Source organism: Myotis brandtii, unplaced genomic scaffold (genome assembly GCF_000412655.1).
Source record: "Myotis brandtii unplaced genomic scaffold, ASM41265v1 scaffold606, whole genome shotgun sequence".
NCBI classification, from domain to species: domain Eukaryota; kingdom Metazoa; phylum Chordata; class Mammalia; order Chiroptera; family Vespertilionidae; genus Myotis; species Myotis brandtii.
This window is the reverse complement of record NW_005370297.1, coordinates 945056-964727: the sequence shown is the minus strand read 5'-3', so window position 1 is coordinate 964727 and position 19672 is coordinate 945056. Positions and strand designations below refer to the sequence as shown.

The 19672-nt window shown below is 38.7% G+C and overlaps 1 protein-coding gene across 18 annotated transcripts in view; it reads left to right on the top strand.

The window, feature by feature from the left end:
- Positions 1-19672, top strand: part of PTPRD (protein tyrosine phosphatase, receptor type, D) — an 865179-nt gene that overhangs the window by 251088 nt on the left and 594419 nt on the right. The window lies entirely within an intron of this gene.

Below are 19672 nucleotides of genomic sequence, written 5' to 3'. Positions count from 1 at the left end.
TTTCCTTCTTGGACTGTAGCATTCCCTTCTGTTTTGTCCTCCATATGTCCTCATAAATATAATTCTGGCATTGGAATCCAGGCAGCACTTCCCAGCACTTGCATACTCAGCTTTAAGCCACTAAGATATGAGATCATATTAGTTCTGTGCCATTTAATCATTTTACATTCCTTTAACAAATGAGTATTGAGTACCTACTATGTGCACCAGGTGTTCACAGCTGCATGTGAAATACATGTCTTGTCTTGGAAGAGCTTACACTAGCATTGGGAGCACAGTTGAGCAAGATGAATAGTGCAGAAAATAAGTGCTACAGACAGTTAATTGATGAGAGGTTGCTTTCATGGTTGAGAAATGCTTTGGGAAGGGATACTTGAGCGAGGATGTAGGATATGGTTCGGTTTGGGTTGACCAGAGAGAGTCAACATTTCAAGAAGAGAACAGAAGAAAAAGTCAAGAACATGGAGTTGGAAAGGTGTTCAGGAAATATTGAATATAGATAAAGCTCAAAGGAGCTGAGGATTCCTGCTGTGGAATGATACACTCTCAACTTGGAAAGAAAATCTGGATCAGATTACAGAGGACCTAGAATGCTCTATTTAAAAACTTTGAACGTTTTTCTGAAGGAGTAAGTGAGCAAATTGAAGATTTGGGAGCTATGTTTAGGGAATAAAATGATGAAAGTTTTGTCTCTGGAAGATTCCTGCATGTGAAAAGACCCAGCCTGGAGAGAGTCAACATTGGAGAATGTTATTGTAGTACTATTATGTCAAGGAAAGATTTGACTATGGAGGTGGCAAAGAGATTAGTAACAGAGGGGTCAGAGAGCAAAGAAGGAATGGGTGGCCAGGACTTAAATTGTTAGCCTATATGACTGAATTACTGTTACTGCATTAATAAAGTAGAAATATGTAAAGGGGGTGCCAGTGTAGGTCCCAGCCCTAGCTTCATATTAGAATTATCTGCAGAGTGTTTTGAAAAAACAAGCAAACAAAAACCAAAAAAACAAACTAATATTTAGGCCCCCTTCCAAATAATTTAAGTGGGGGACTTGACATTGGTACTTTTTTTAAAAATAATTTTTATTTCTTGAAGTATTACAAAGAGTATTACATATGTCTCCTTTTTTCCCCCCCTTAGCATTCACCCAGCCTCCCCTACCCCCTAGTGTCTTGTGTCCATTGGTTATTCTTATATGCATGCATTTAAGTCCTTCGGTTGATCTCTTAACCCCCCCACCCCAAAACCCTCCCCAGGCTTCCCACTATAGTTTGACATTCTGTTTAATACTGCTCTGCCTCTGCATCTACCCCTGTTCATCAATCTATACTGGTCCCCATTATCTGTTTCAACCTTACCAGGGCCGTCCCAACCTCACTTGGGCCGTCCAAACCTCACTGGGGCTGTTTCAACCTAATTGGTACTTTTTAAAGGCAAATTGTTTTTCACCCTAGCCAGTTTGGCTCAGTGGACAGAACGTCGGCCCATGGACTGAAGGGTCTCAGGTTCTATTCCCATCAAGGACACGTACCTCAGTTGTAGGCTCTCTCCCAGACCCTGGTCGGGCGTGCGGGAGGCAACCAATGGATAAGTCTCTGTCACATGCATGTTTCTCTCTCTCTCTTTCTCCCCCTTCCTTCCGCACTCTCTCTAAAAAGAAAATCAATGGAAAAATATTCTCAGGTGAAGATTAACAACAACAACAACAACAGCAATAAAAACAAACTGTTTCAAGAGTTCAGAACCACTGGGAAAGATGGTGGTGAGTTCAGTTTCAGTGAAAACCCTCTCTCCTTATTCCAGGGTATATTTTACTGGAATTTTTAGAGGGAGGGAGGAAAGAAGTGTTCTGCTTCTGTCATGGTCCATGGCGTTCAGGAACTTGAGCTGCTCCCCTGTTGGGAAGCAAGTTGCAGAGCTTCAATCCCTGATTCTGACTTTAAAACACAATCCAATTCAAGCAGCGTGCTGATGTAATTTTTTTCAAAGAAATTTGCACATAACCCACTAGTCACTTCTATACTCTAAAATTAAATAATGCTTTTTCACTTTTAGGATTGTTCATTTGCTTCTTCTTTATTTTTATTTTTTAAATATATTTTTATTGATTTCAGATATGAAGGGAAAGAGAGAGAGAGAGAAAGAGAAAGAGAGAGAGAAACATCAATGATGAGAAAGAATCATTGATCGGCTGCCTCCTGCACGCCACCCACTGGTGACCGAGCTCACAACCTGGGCATGTGCCCTTGATCAAAATCGAACCTGGGACCCTTCAGTCCCCAGGCCGATGCTCTATCCACTTAACCAAACCAGCTAGAACTCATTTGCTTCTTCTTAAATACACACACAAACACACACACACACACTTTTTATTTTTTTTAAAGGGAAACCACTGTAACATTGTAGTAACCAGATGCATTAAACATTTATAACTTTGAGTATCAGTCCAAAATGTGAGGTTTTTATTTTTCATCCTTTCTTCCCTTGAAGAGAAATCACCTTGTGCTTTATATGGATAAACATCAGGGGGTGGTGGACTTTATTCATGGCTGTTTCCCTGCATAAACGCTTTATTCTTCAAGAAAAACATTTCTAATCAAGAGCTTTATCCCCATCATTCACCCCCTACTCTGTTCACACTGGGAGGTCAGCACCTTATGTTTCTGACATTGTAATTTATTGCTGCAGGGAAGATTGAGTGATTTGTATAGGATTTCCACCATAATTCAGTTCTGTTGCAAAGTTTACCAAGTATAACTTTTTAAGAATACTTTCCTAAGAATACTCAGCAGAATTCAAAAATGGCCAAATATACTTGGGCCCTGCAAATGGGTATAAATATAAATAGTATAGAGACAGATTTAATGTAAAATGAGGTGTGTGTATATATGCATAGATATGCAAATGAAGGCTATATGTAGGGCTAAGGCATGAGTTTCTTTTTTCTTCAGCAAAGGACAGTTACATTTGAGATGACTTAACGAGTTAGCACTATATATGTTACAGGAGTTAGATGTGTGTGAAGACTTTTTTTTTTTAATTAAAAGGCACATATTTTAGATTTTTAAATTCAGATGTTCCAAATGTAATGAAAAATTTAAAAGATTTTTGTCCTTGGGCCTGTGTTTTGAAAATGACTTACTTTGGGAGACAATAAAGAGCCAGAAATAGCCCCTCAGAAAAAGAAAGCATCCTTCTGTGGAAGGCTCGGGGGAAGTTGACAATCCAGAGGCACCTCCAAGGGAACTCTGGGAAGGGCGCTTCCTGCTTGTCTCCCAGAGAGTGAGGATTTATGCAGGTGATTGTCTTCCAAATGAGTGCCCCTGTCCTCTGCAAATTACCCAGTGGCTGTCAGACTGGAATAATCCAGTCCAAGAGAGTGAATGGGTATCTCAGTATCTTTTTGTCCAAGCAGATGGTATCTCAAGAACTGATAAGAAGACGGCCCATCTCCTGCCCCCAGGACTCCATAAGTAACCTTCTTCCAAATGTTTAAACAAACTCAGCCAACTTTTTCAGAGGAGCTAACGCACATCTGGCCTACATTTTCCTAATAATAGTCCTTCATATTTTTGAAGAGAGTTATAATATCCTTCTTTACCATCTCTTTTCTAGACAAGATAATGCAAAACTTCTTTATTCATTTCTGAAGGGTCCTCTCCGTCAATTCATTGCTCTTTCCTTAGATGCTGCCTACTTTTCCATCATCCTTTTTTAAAGTACAACAGCCCAGAGGGAACATCAGCTTTCCAAGAGACTACAGAAGATGAATCAGAAGAAAAAGAGTGGCAGTCTGTAGTTTGCATCTGCAGTAATAACTTTGGTAGAGTTTTTTAATATAACTTGTATTTCTTACATGGATTATTCGTGTTATTTATTTATATTATTTTTCTTTAATTAAATCTTAAATGTGGTTCCTTGAGCCCATTGCTTTTATCCACATTGTATAGCCAATGAAGAAGTCCTAAGCATTTAACCAATTTCCTAAGAAAACAGAAAGCAGAACAATTAAGACTAGGACCAAGGACTTCTTTGTATACTTACTAGCAGTGTGTCAGTTTTTGTTGTTGTTGTTTTTAAATATATTTTTATTGATTTCAGAGAGGAGGGTAGAGGGAGAGAGATACAGAAACATCAATGATGAGCGTGAATCATTGATGGGCTGCCTCCTACACACCCCCTTCTGGGGATCAAGCCTGCAACCCAGGCATGTGCCTTTAACCAGGGACCCTTCAGTCCGCAGGCCAACCTGATAGATCCTCCCTTCGGTGCATGATGATTGATGGCTTACTGTATGGCCCATATAGGAACAAGGGCTTAGGGTATTTGGCAGGTGTGGATTGGTGGTTCAATGTATAGTCCATATAAGGTACAGGTTATGTCATACTCCACCCACCAGTAGGGGGAAGGGAGGATCTATCACAACCCTCTATACACGGAGCCAGACCAGCCAAGGAATGTGTCAGTTTTAAAATGAATCCTGTTCCTTCCGATTAAAACAACTCTCTATAGCCCAGGTCCACCTCTCCTCTCGTGCCCTTTACCTGGGCATTTTTCATTTCTCAGCTTAAATGGCGCTTCCTCTGGGAAGGACCTTTCTGAAAATCCCACATCTCACTCACACATTTGCACACATGTCCACCAGGAGACAGTTTAGTCATCCCTGGTATGAGCTTCCAAAGAATCCTGCGCATCTCCTACACTAACCAAAAACATACATTTTTGTGAGGAAAAATAGCTATTTTAAAGCATCACCCTTGTTCTTATTGTACGATCACTGGAGTGGAGCAAGGGGCAAGCACACATTTCTGAGGCTGCAAACGCAGTGGAGCTGTAGGTCCACCCTAGCAGGCACCAGGAGCTGCTCTGGAAGGGAAGCCAGGGAATGTTCAATTGACTCTTTGCTTCCACCTTGATAGCTCAGGTTAATCTTGGGACTTCTCATTGCAACCTATTGAGGGTGGGTACATTTAATTTTTAAAATTCTTTTAATTCCTTCTCTTTCTTTGACCAAGCTTATTATTTTTTCACCATATGATCATTTCTACATTGATTTGAATTTTTTTTTTAAACCTCACTTTTCAACATTTCTGAGCCACATGATGAGTATCTTTCTTTCTGGTGAAGATACCCCCTGCCCTTAAACAGTTTGATTGCTCACCTGTGACCTATGGGATTCTTTCACTCGCAACTCCCTAGAATATAAAATCCCCCAGGATCACTATTCTAAGCACTTTGGATCAAATCAAAGTCCGTTTACCCATACTTTTTTTGTGTGTGTAGGACAATGTGTAACTATATGTATGGATGCATGTATTAAGTGACAGCCCAATACTCATATATCTGTTTAGTTTATATGATTTGAGAGTGACGATTGAAAATACCCATTGTATCATTAATTCAAGAAAAAATAGTCCTGGACACCCTTTCATAGGATAGTGCTAAATAAAATGGAATACTTCAGTTATAATTATTAATATAACTAGAGGCCCGGTGCACAAAATTCATGCAAGAGTAGGCCTTCCTTCCCCTGGTTGCCAGCTTTCCTCCAGCATCCACGACCCAGGCTTCCCTGGCAGCCCCAGCTTCATCTGGAAGGTTGTCCTGAAGTACGTCCAGTCTAATTAGCATATTACTCTTTTATTATTATAGATGTGCTAAGTTTTTTGTTGTGTATTTCAAGTTCCATAAATTTGATAAAACAGACATTATTGTCTGTTTTATCAACAAGTATTTATTAGAGATTGGTACTTAGTGTATAAAAGTGGACAAAACAAATGAAGTCCCTGACCTCATGAAGCAAGCAAGGAAAGAGTAATCTATCTATCTATCTGTATATCTATCTATCTATCTATCTATCTATCTATCATGTATCTTTCTATCTATCTCTTCATGAATAGCCTTTCAGACATCATTAGGACAAAGACCTGAATGAAATAAGGAAGTAATGTTATACATCATGATAAGAACTTTGGAATTGAATTCAAATGTGGTTAAAAAAAACCCATTAGAGAATTAGTAGTGGGAGAGCATTTTCACTGATGTATAAAGCGTACGATATAGGCAACAGAGGCAGTAGGAAGACCATTTAGGAGAGCCTTGCTGTGGGCAGAAAAGACATGATGGTGGCTTGGCTTTAGATATTGTGCTGAAAGTGCTGAGGAGTTGGACCATGGATGTGCTGTGTAAGTAGACCCGACAGGATTTCCTAATTGGCTGGATGTGGATAGGAAAGAAAGAGCAGTAGGTGTTCAAGGTTTCTAGTGAGCAACTGGGTGAATAGTGGTGCTCTTTAGTGCAACAAAGAACACAGAGATAGGAGATGGGAGGTGAAAGATGAATGATTTGGTTAAGAATGTGGCAAAGTTGAGATAGCTACTACATAACAAAGTAGAACTATCATAACATTGTTAGCCACGTGAATCTAGTTTTTTTTTAAATATATTTTATTGATTTTTTACAGAGAGGAAGGGAGAGGGATAGAGAGTTAGAAACATCGATCAGCTGCCTCCTGCACATCTCCTACTGGGGATGTGCCCGCAACCCAGGTACATGCCCTTGACCGGAATCGAACCTGGGACCCTTCAGTCCGCAGGCCGACGCTCTATCCACTGAGCCAAACCGGTTTTGGCAATGAATCTAGATTTTAGTAGAAAGTTCAGTGCTTAAAGTTATGTGAAGTTAACAGCCTACAGGTGATACTGGGATTTGATTAGATAGCCCAAGAGTTAGGGAGGAAAGAGAGGAAAAGAGATGGGAGACTGCATTCTGACACACTCTGTCTATAGCAGTGCTTCTCAACCTTTCTAATGCCGAGACCCTTTAATATAGTTCCTCATGTTGTGGTGACCCCCAATTTCATTGTTACAAATTGAACATAATTAAAGCATAGTGATGAATCACAAAACAATATGTAATTATATATGTGTTTTCCGATGGTCTTAGGCGACCCCTGTGAAAGGGTCGTTTGACCCCCAAAGGGGTTGCGACCCACAGGTTGAGAACCACTGGTCTATAGGATTGGGAAAAGAGGAGGAATCAGTAGAGGTAGTGGCTAAATGATAAGAAGAAAATTAGGGAAATGTGGTAAGCCAGGACCGTGGAGAAAGTGTTTCAGGTAAATGTCTACTTTCTGTCTCTGACTCTGTCTTCTCTATCCCCTCCCCTCTCTCATGCTAAATAAATTGCTTCGTGCAACCATACCAAAGTGTATCCTTTAAATAATGAGTGTTTCCAGGCTATCTCCAGTAGGATTCAACTATCAAAACTTTTCTTCCCTAACTGGAGTGTTCAGTGGTTAGAGCCTCGGCCTGAAGATTGAAGGATTGCAGGTTCAATTCCCGTCAAAGGCACGTAACTCTGCAAGTTTGATCCCCAGATCTGGTCAGGGCATGTGAGGGAAGTAACCGATCAATGTGTCTCTCTCACATGGATGTTTCTCTCTCTGTGTCTCTCCCCTTCCCTTCCATTCTCTCTAAAATAAAATCAATGGGGAAAAAATCCTTGGGTAAAGATTAACAACAACAAAAAAACACATTAAAAATTTTTTTTCTGAAGTAATTATTGCAAAGCAAGCTGCAATTCTGAAGCTAGCTTCCAAAGTCTATTTGCTGTGACCAGAAACTGGAGGTAAAATTTGCATAAGTCATCTTCAGTTTAGTGCGGGCTCTGACACTTGCTAGCTTAAACAAATAAACTAACCTCCCTGGCTTAAGTTTTCACATCTCTAAAAGGTTGGGAATGGCAAAGGAATAGCTTTTAGAGTCTTTTTAGCTCTAAAAAGGAAATTCTGGGTAGTTCTATGTATTAGAAAAATGTGGATGCTTTCTCTATTGTACACAGTGTTACACAGTATATATACAGTATGTGTGCTATCATGCCATATGCTATCATGACATTTTCATTACAGAGTGTCTATCTAACTATCTGTCATAAAATAAAACCTTCCTCCCCCAGTACAACGAAAACTTGCTTGATAAACTGCATCATGCCCCTTTCCCCCCAGAAGGTGACTGGCTCGGTGCATACAAGCAGATGGTCTTGCCCCACAGCCTCCTCCTTAACTGGACTCACATCCCCTTCTCCATATGCTTCTAATTTAAAATGCTGGATGTCAATTGTGAGGAATATATTGGAGAAATCTTAACTTTGTGCTTAAAATTTTGTCCTTGTGTGTGTGTGTTTTTTTTAATTCTACAACCTATCTCCTAAACATGCAAAATCTCTAAATTAAGACCCTGATTTGCGGAAGTGGTAGGCAATCTGTAGAGTACTTTAGTAGGTCCCCTCTCCCCCAAATCTAGTGAAAAAAGTGGGAATAGCATTAGAAACTAACAAATTTAGACTTGCATGTCATTAGTAGCTTCACTTTGGCCAAGTCACTTAATCTCTCTGAGCCTCCATTTACTCATTTGTAAAAATAGTTATACTAATAACTGCTAGGTCACTGAAGGAGGAACACACAAGGCCAGAGTGGTGAGGGATTACGAATTTATTGGATCATCCTCACACCAGGTGGCTGAGCCTGGATGGCTCCAGCACGCAGTGAGGGGAGTCAGTGGCTTTTAGAGCACTTTTGGTGGGCTTTGTTCTGGGCGGAGTCTTCTTTATGCATACCCGGAGGGGAGATAATGGAATGTGGTCACCACAAGTGAAATGTGATCAAAGGGAATGTCCATAGTGAAATGACCTGAAAAGCCAGTTCCCAGGGAGGGGTATCAATTCAATTGCTCTATCAAACCTAACAATAGCTAGTTTTTAGAATTGTTGTAAGTCTTGATAAGTTAATATTGACGAAACACCTAACACTGTGTCTCAACCACAGTAGGAAATCAATAAGTGTTAGTTTCAGCACGGCTCTCCCTTCTGTGCCTCCACTCATTCTTGAATTCAGGGAATGCACAAACTGAAATAAGCAAGGTGAGCAGATCAAATTTTTATTTGCTTTCTAGATCAGCATTTTCATTGCGTTTATGATCCGAGGAAAAATCAAAGTTCAATTTGCAGCAATTTTATGCTATAGATCAAAATATCAACACATGAAAGACAACAATCCCACAATGTTTACAATTTTTCATGCTAGACACTTAGGGTGACATAATATTTTCAGTAGCAGTTGCACTCTTAAATGTGAGTTTTTAAGAAAAAAATAATAAAGCATGCGTATGTGGGTGAGATGATGTTGTAATGAGAACCATACCTCTCACATTTGCTGACCTCAATGTGTTTAAATTTGTAACCTCGAAATCGCATTAGCAGGATGTTCTGCATTTGAAATCTGGTGCATGGTTTTAAAAGTTAGCAAGATTCCAGGGATCTTTTCAAAGGTGTTATATAAATGGAAATGATTATTATTTATGATTAATTCAGCTACATTTTTACTGTTTTTCCTACTAAGGCCCCTCATGCAAATTAAGCTATGAACCAAGGAGTAGGGGTGATTATATATCTTCATGTAAATAATAGAAAGTGGTTTCTAGGTGAAGTGTAGTCTTGAAAATAATGATGCAACATTTAATATCATAAATTATTTTTGCCACTCTTACTATTTTTTATCTACCAATTAGTTTCTCTCCTTGGTAGAAACAAGTCTTACCACACTATTCTTACAATCATTCTTACAAATAGTGCTCAAATTAGAAAACAAACAAACACACAAACAAATTGGAAACCTTTGTCCAGCCGAATCTGCGGTGCCCTGAATTACTTCTATCATGTCATCTGTTATGTTTCCCCAAAATTCCAGAACTGTGGCTTTAGTCATCCTTTGTTGTTTCTTTTTGTTGTTGTTGCTAATCCCCACCCCAGGATTTTTTCCCCATTGATTTTTAGAGAGAGTGGAAGGGAGAGGAAGAGAGAGAGAGAGATGTAAGAGAGACATATTAATTGGTTGCCTCCCTCACATACCCTGACACAGGCTGGGGATGGAATCTGCAACCCAGGTACACAGGGTGTGACCCTCTGGTGTGCAGGCAGATGTTCTAACCACTGAACTACCGGTCAGGGCCCTTTGTTGTTTCTTGAGTCACTCATCCCATGAGCAGGGAGCATCTACTCTAGCAGGAATTGTGAAGGATGCACAAATTATGGGTCTTACTACTAAGCTACTTTATAACATGTGTTTATGTCACCACAGAGGTGTTCTATAAATTAAATCCAAAAAACGTTGCACTGTTAAAATCATGAAAGGGCTATATTATTCAATTTATCTTAAAAACACACACACACAGTGAACACCAATCATAACCAATAGTACTGTTGAAGATGAATGAGCGTGGTAGAGAAGAGTCTGGTCTCTCTGGGAAAACTATCTGGACATAACTTCCTAGTGCATGACCTTGGACGGGACACTGAAAATTGGCCCAGCAGCAATAATAGCAATAGCAACTCATAGTTGAAAGGAGTAGATGAGTTGATAGAAGAAAAACACTTAAAAATAGTATCTGACACATTGCAATTGTTTCATAAATGTAAGCAATTATTATTATTATTATTATTATTATTATTATTATTTTGGCAAAGCACTTTCCTCAAGATCCATGGAAATAATATAGACTATGTCAAAAAGGAAACTGAAAATTGATTATTAGCTGAGGTATTGTGCCACCTACCCAGTCAATATAAACAAAACAGAACAAAGAACACAGAACTCTCGAAGTTCATCTGGACCTTGTAAAGAATTATTTTGTTCTATGCCAGGGCATATTATGAATTTAAACTGAAGGGCAGAATCCAAATATACAGGCTGATCAAGCACAATCATAAGGAAATCACTTGTAAAATGTCAAGCTCATCCCGGCCGGCATGGCTCAGAGGTTGAGCACCAACCTATGGACCAAGAGTTCACGGTTCGATTCCTGGTCAAGGCACATGCCCGGTTGAGGGCTTGATCCCCAGTGTGGGGTGTGCAGGAGGCAGCCATTCAGTGATTCTCTCTTACCATCGATGATGCTATCTCTCTCTCCCTCTCCCTTCCTCTCTGAAATCAATAAAAATATATTTCAAAAAATGTCACGCTCACAGAAATAGAGAGTAGAAAAAAGGGCTGCTGGGGGTAAGAGGAGGAAATAGAGAGAGGTTGGTAAAAAGGTACAAACTTTCAGCTAAAAGGTGAATGAGGTCTGAGGATCTGATGTTTAGGTGACTATGATTGATACCACTATGCTTTATGGTTGAGGTTGCCGGGAGGGGGGGATTCAGATGTTCTTACCAAAAATGAAAACAACAGAAAAAGGAAGGAAAAGATATGTGAGGTTATGGATGTGTTAATTCACTGGATGGGGGAAATCTTTTCACAATATATGCTTGTCTCAGGTCATCATGATGTACACCTTAAATAGCTTACAATTTTGTTAGCCAATTATACCTCACTAAAGCTAAAATGTAAAAGAAAGAAGGAAATCAGAGTTGCCGAAGCCAATTGAGTTTCCATTCTTTTCTTTTTAAAAAAATTTGACCGTTGTATGTTGTGTTGTGTTTAATCAAATTGTAGTTCTTTTCAGAATGGTGATGAAATTTTCTTGCCTTCCCTCGGAGTTTATCTGAAACCACTGTTATTTTAATTTCTCTCCGAGGATGTGTGCCTCATCACGTTGAGTAATGTGTTTGATCCCATCACTGACAGCAAGCCCAGGCTGCCCATGGAGGCTGGTTAGTGTCCTCTTCTCTGTGCGCCAAATTGAATTTTAATGTTCATGTCACCAACCAGGTGAACAGTAACTCTGTGTCTTAGGAACAGGAGGCAGGGGCCCGGCCCAGAAGAGGTAACTTGTACCTTATCAGACCAGCTTTAATCTAGCAATTTCGGAAGAAAATACTTTGTTAAAATATATTACTGGCAATGGGGCAAGTAGACACCAGATACTAATTTCAGCAAGTGATCAAAAATAGTGCCAGCAGGTTAAATTAACACCTTTATTACCCGTTTCATATTGTCCAGTTAATTAAAGCCCCTTAAGCAAGTCCTACATTTGCTGGGGTTCTTGTCCAATGTATTCTAATCACCTTAACTCACTGACTTTCTCTTAAAATTGTTTTAACTTTATTTTGCCAAATATATTACTATTCACTACTATAGCACTTTGTATTTATGCTTCCAAATTCATACTCGGTCTTCACAACAATACTCTAGGAATTATTTTCCTCGTTTCGTAAACAAGAAAACTGAAATAAGTGAGATGAAGCTACTTACCCAAGGCCCTCAAAGCTCAAATTAGCAGAGCCAGCTCTTTTTCTAAAAAAAAAAAATGTATATATACATGTATAATTTTATTTATTTTTGCACATATACCCCTCTTGTTGTATATTGAAACTTTTAATAAGTTCTTCCTTGTTGATTTTACAAGTTTAGGGAAAGAGATGTCAGCAGCCTTTTATTTTACTTTTTAATTTTACTTTAGTTTGGTAGAGGTGTTTATGAATAGAGAGAGCATGAAGGGCATGAGCAGCCTGGCCTGGTGGGAGGGTCAGGTGAAGTTCCACACTCTTCACTCTTGAGGTTTGAGATGTGAATCTTGCCCTCAGCCCATAAAGTTCCCGCCCCTTCTCTAGGAACCAAGGTTTATAATCAATATAACTAGACACCAGTATAAACTGGGCACAAGGAAATTTAAATCTAGACAGTAATATAGGTCACTAAACGTTGGTCTGGTGAACAGCGTCCTCGTCATTATCATTATTGTGAATATTCTGCAGTGGTAGTTTTGAGAAGAGACCACAGAATCTGTCTAAGGCACAAGGGTACTGAGAAGTATTGGCAATGGAAACAGGGGGAGGGTCTCCAACCAGCAGGTCAGCCACTGCATCAGGTTCCTGTTATGAGTGTTGGTGATGTTCCTAACGCAGCGTGAGATGCTGAAGAATTAGGTATAGAGATATTCAAAGAGCCTTGGTCAGTGACTGAATGTGTGAGGAGTAAAATGTAGTCTTGGGAGAAAGAAAGTAGTAAATGCAAAGCAAGCTCCCAGGGTATGCATATAGCCTGAAGGTGAATTCAGAGCCCCCCCCCGCCCCCTCCACCCCCAGCTCTTAATGGACTGAGATTGGGATACAGGGAATTTTATAGACTCTACACATTTGCCTTTATAAGAATCCAACATCCTTTTTGGAGATGCAAGTTTTTGTGTGTAATTTGTCAAATACAGAACTACAGTTTTGACTTAAGTTTAAAGCACTAATACTTTGGCCTATTCTAATTTATATTTTTTGCTACTCTGTTTAAAAGCGGCCCAAAGATATATATGTTAACTTAAATTTTTTTCTTAAGGAAAACTCCACAGTTTTTCTTAGGAAAAAAACAGTGATAAAATAAGAAGAAATGAAGAGTTTAGGAAGACTATCCCTGGGTATGCCAATATGTGGCCCTCAGTGTCTGTATCATCATTAGTATTGATCACATTTAATTGCTTTAGTTTCTAATTAACCTGTTCAAATGGTCAAGCATTTTAGAATGAAATATGAAAATATTTTTAGCTGTCTTCCACAATTCTTTACAATAGAAAAGAAATAAAGATTTTTTTTTCAGATTGGCTTTAATTATATTTGGAAAGATTTGCAGTGCAGACACATCTGGGAATAAACAGGGTTGTGTGTGTATGTGTGTGTGTGTGTGTGTTATATGCATATAATACACCTAACTATATAGATGAAGAGCTAAGACAATATAATGTATTATCTCAGTCAATTCTATAAATATTATTTTCATTATTCATGATTGAGGGAAAATATTCCTTGGTCACAGTAAATGATAGAGCTACATTAAATGTTACAGAATTTCTTATCTTTCAAATAGAAGTTAAGCGTATGCATCTGTCTGTCTGTTTGTCCACTTACCTACCTATCTGCTTGATATACTTATTTTCTATCTCAATCCAAAAAGTCTTTGAGGAGTAACTTTAACACCTTTAAATTTTTTTCTGAGTATTTTCTTCATTGCCAGCAATGCAGAACACAGAACTGAAATAAGCTGTTGAAGACTATCCCAGTGATAGTCTTCCTAAACTCTTCTTCTTTTATCATTATTTTGTTCTTTAAAAAAAAACTGGGGTTTTCCTTAGGAAAAAATATGTAAATTAACATATAGTCTTTGGGCCTCTCTTAAACAGAGTAGCAAAAAAATAAAATTAAGGCAATAAGGGAACGTATCTCCATTCTAATGGGATGAGAAAGACTTCCAGTGGCAATAAAAGATAGGCTTAAATCATCAGCATGTGTAGTAGCAACATTATTATACCCATTAAGAGATTCCAAAGGACCTTGAAGTATTCTAAATCCTTAATCACATAATGTACAATCAAAATTCAATTACATAGTCCAAAAGTAAATAAAGTAGCTGATGGCCAGGAATCCTTAACATAGTGCAGTACTTTCATGGCAGAACTGAGTACCAGCAATCTCAGTTGGACAGCTTCTATGTAATGGAACTGCCCTGGACAAATGTTGAGCATATAATTATTATACAGCAATGAAGGGAAGAGGACATTGGAACTTGTCTTAATTAATATGCTAACTAAGCTAATATCTTTACTGAAAGCTTAGACAAGCTTAGCTCAAATTTGCTTTGTAGAAAATTTGTCCTGAAAGAAGTCAGTGTCTTGGGGAGAGATTAGAATCTTCAGAGTAATAGTAATTTTTTTTTATTCATAGTGGACCCTTTGTGAGAAAAGTCATGCTAACAGCCTTCATCTTTGTCCTTCACTAAAATGCTCTCAGATGAAAAAGTAGCATTTTACTGACTTGCCATTATGAAACAGTATGTACCTAACTGCTACTGTGCTATACTAAATAGTATAGTAAATATATTCCCAAACCATAAATCAAGACATAATATTGTCAAGTTTAAGAATACTTATGAACCAACAGGACAGATTTTTTAATATTGGGGCAGATTTGGGCTGCATTATTACTCTATGCATTATGTGGTTATTATATATTGTGCCTCCTATATTATGTATCTTAGTAAATGGCACCATATTTCACCTAGCACAGCTGTCCTACCTATGTTTTTAATGTATTTATCCTCTCTCCTCCAAAATCCAATTAATCACCAACATCCATAGATCTTGCATCTTTAATATCTCTCTCATCCACATACTCCACAGCATCAAAAACATAATGGAAACTCAGGAAATGAATGAGTGAAAATTGACCTAATTTTCAGTGGAAAATACAGATTTAAGTTTATACTTACCATTTGAATCAGAGAATAGATTAACTCAGTACAGCCATGAGATTATTTTGACCCTTCAATTCTCTTTCCATGTATTCTAAAACAATGGCTAGAATGAGACAAAACAAAACAGAGAAGCAAAGCAAAAACACAGTCATTTAATTGTAATCTTTTAAGGAAAGGAGGAGGAGGGTCCCAAAGTTCAAATCTTTATATATTATGCTACTTTGAGTCTTGAATAATTAGCAAGGGAGAGAAGTCAAGGTTAAAGAGGGACATTTCAAGCAGCACATGTCCGGAGTTAGAGCTAAAAAGGAACAGGGCCCCTCTGAGGGACTGGTATTGCTATAAACACCAGACCCTCAGTTACAAAGAGAGGAGAGATGGAAAGACATAATGTGCGATGCTGGAACTGGTGTATAACAGTCACCTTGATGAACAAGGGCAATTATGAATGGGCATAGGTAACTTGAAAACCTATTCTCTGTTTATTTTTATAATACTCAAACTGTGCTTCTGAAAATGTGGCTTTATAGGAAAGGAAATCTGATGTGACCTTACATGAAATTAAACACTTTTCTGTATATGACTAAATGTAAATTGTATACATCTCTTGACTATTTTATCCTATGCTTCCATAGTTAATGTGATGTTATAATGTGATTATAATGTTACAGTAGTTGTCTCAAATTGTTTTAAGATGTTATTCAACATAATAGAGCTAATGGACGTTTTTCTGAGGTAGCCAATAAATTATGATGAAGAAGAAATGCCATTATCTCTATTCTCTAATACTAGAAAGAATATATGCCTTTGGGAAGTAGTCATGTATGCAACAACTATGCAACTATTTTACTTCTTACCTGTTACCAAAAATAAATGAACCAAAAAAGTGCCCCTCTCACTAGATGAATTTATAAAAATGTATTAGTAAAATCCAAGTTGCTCAGTACCATTATTATTATTAATTGCTCATTCCCTTAGGTTAATGTGGATTCCAAAGGGCATTCTTTTCAAGAAACCATTTTTAATTGTCCCATGTTTAATATGTTTAGCCTTATCATTTGAATATCCTATATAATAAAGAGGTAATATGCAAATTGACCATCATACCCTCACACAATATGGCTACCCCCATGTGTTCACAAGATGGCCGCCACAAGGTGGCCAGCAGGGGAGGGCAGCTGTGGGCGATCAGGCCAGCAGGGGAGGGCAGTTGTGGGCAATCAGGCTGGCAGGGGAGGGCAGTTGGGGTGACTGGGCCTGCAGGGGAGGACAGTTGGGGACATTCGGGCCAGCAGGGGAGCAGTTAGGCGTCAATCAGGGTGGCAGGGGAGTGGTTAAGGGTCAATCAGGCAGGCAGGCAGGCGAGCAGTTGGGGACCAGCAGTCCTGGATTGTGAGAGGGATGTCCGACTGCCTGTGGGATTGGGACTAAACCAGCAGTTGGACATGCCCCAAGGGGTTCAAGATTGCAGAGGGTGCAGGCTGGGCTGAGAGACACCCGACCCCCCTCCCCCAGCGCATGAATTTTGTGCACCAGGCCTCTAGTCTAGCAATAAATTGATTGTAACTGAGGTCTTATGAAACATATAACTGTGTGTTAGAACTGACCTCTACAATTAAACAGTATTATCACATGCTTTTGAATATTTTACAAGCATGTGAAATTAAGCTTAATATCTCCATTTCTATTGTTAACGTAAAAACATTCAAAATTGTAAAGAATTTTTGAGTTTATCTGAGCCAAACTGTCAATAATTGTCAGGAAGCAGTATCTCAATGGATTAGGATAATGCTCCAAAGAATGGCAATTTTTCATCTATTTTTATACATTGCAATCAAAGGAGGGGACATAGGTGTGTTACATGAAATCCATTGGTGATAGATTAGAGACGTGGGAGAAAGCAAAGTGGGGGGGGGAGGTTGGGGGGGGCGGAAATCCCTGGGATTGGATAAAAAGTAAAATGATAGACACATACTTAGGTGGGTGCAGGATAACCAACAGTCAACAATTAACATGATAACAATGGAAGAATTTGTGGTATCTGTCATGGTGCCTAGGCATACCTAGGTTGTGCCCCAAGGGGTCCGGAAAAAGGGAAGTTATGAGTTACCCAGGATATGTTATCATAGATGCAAAAAGACAGATAGCCTCAGTTAAGGTAAAGGTTGACCTTGTCAGTGAAGATACCAGCCTAGGATGTAACTACCCACCATAACTGCTTTTAATTAAAGTTTAATTTCAGACCCTCCTTTGTGGTTACTTAGGTCTCTGAGTTTGCAAGACCACCATGCAGTTCTTCCCTGAGCTTGTCAGGTTAGCATGAGGCCCCTTTCGTCCTCACTATCTCTTAGTAATAGTTCCTATTCCATGTAAACATTAAGTGGAACTTTCTAGTTCCTCACAGCAAGACTCTTTCAGAGATGAACTAATGAAAACTAAGACATTTCTAATTGCCACATACACCAAACACTAAATTACTTGTCTTGCACAATTGAATAATTCAGAAATTATACAGGGTGGGGTAAAATGTAGGTTTACAGTTGTTCTTATGGAAAATGATACAATAATTAACAAATAATAATAATACAAGAATAAACTGTTTCACTTACAACTGTAAACCTAATCTTGCCCTACCTGTATGGAAATTCTCTTCTTCTCAACCTTCCATCAATTGATTTGAAGAAGCCTTCTGTCATTCTTGATGATGTGTCAGAAGCAGAGGGAATAACAAACACATCTCTGGGAGTTGATGGAGTGAAATGTCAAGCCATGTAGCCAAGAGCCTGGCCCCACCAAAGATCTATCAGAACTTTGATATAAAAAGGTTTATGATTCACTCTGTGTGTTGAGGCTTCCAGCAATATTTGCAGACACAGGGACTGTGTATCATTATTCAAATTGGTGATGTAACCCCAAAGGGAAATTGTTTACCTACTTTTGGAAAGAAAGAGAAAGAACAATTATGAGAAGAGGAATAAATTACTCAGAGTAAGACTGATTATCCTGCTCTTTGGAACAGTTTTTGAAAAATATCATTTTCTAGCTTCTCATTTCATACAGCATTAAGCCTCATGCAACTTCTCGGTACCAGGGTTTCCCAAGTGAAACAAACAGTAGACTTTCAAATGCCTTCTCCCCCAGGGCTCCCAGCAAAGATAGAGCTGGTTACGTGAACGAAGTATTCCTTTTTCGGGTCTCATCGCCATCTCAGTATAATTCTGGTGGCTTGAAGATGAATAATCATTTCAATATCTGTTATTTGCTAATACCTTAAATTCCCCATATATTTTAATTCAAAGATGGGGACCAGCTAAACTTGGCATCTTTTGGACCTGATTTTGGGTAGGTCAAGTTGAAACTCAATTTAGAGGATTGAGCCTTCTCTTTATTATATGCTATTTTTATGTGAATCGCCTAGCACCACAAACCTTTTTGTCTTTCAGCTGTTTTTCTATATTAGTCTATCTTCTCAATCAAAACATTTGTAACCAGTTCTCTCTTCCTTTCTCATTAGTTCATCACCAGCCATTCACACATCTGGGGGTCAGAGGAGAAGGCTAGATGGTGATTGGGGCCAAAGGAGACAAGATGTAAAATCATTGACCTTCCTTAAGCTTTTCATCTGAAGCTTTCGGCCCAAATCTTTCACCTCTTTCTGCAGTTTTGCAATTCTGCTTCACCTGCTAAAGAAACATTCTCCTCCTGAAATGCAAAGACCCAACCATGTCCACCTATTTAACATTGATGTAGAAAACTTGCCACAAGGAATCCTAGGTTTGTAATGTACTATTTTTAAAGTATTTAAAGCTTTTGACCATGAATGGCAGGGACATTTAAGACCCAAGCTTGCATCACATTTTTTCCCCTTACAGATGGTCAAAATTCTACCAAGTATGAAGTTCTTATCTCCCAATAACCCCCTGGAATTTTCTGATGTCAATGTATCAAGCACAGAAATAGACTTGGCTGAGAGACAGAGAAGTAGCACATCAGGTGGTGGCTCTGAGCCAAATATGCCTGCAGTAAGATGCATTAAAAAATATATTAGGTTAGAATAACTACATCAGGTATCCATTAGCTCACTGGAAATCAGTCACATGCTTCAGAAAACTGATTCAACTCATTCTTTCCCTGTGAACTTGAGAGGCATGTTTTTGGTGTCAGTGATAAAAATGAATATATTTATGTATGCTGCAGCCCATCCTTAAATCATTCAGATAAAAGCTTTAACTTGATATAACAAAGGAATAAAAGATCATTTGGATGTTACTCTAGAGCCCTTTCACGAAAAAGACTAGCCAATATCAAAGTATATCTTAAAAGGGGGGAGAGTATGGTAGGATACTTGCTTCAAGTTGTTAAATTGCAATTTTGTCTTGTTTCTTTATTCTTAAGAGGTGATCTAAGTGTAGCTACTAACTTGCTCTGTGACCTTGAACAAATCATTCATACTTCTCTGGGCCTCAGTCTCCTCCATTAAAAAAGGAAGAGGTCAGGGGG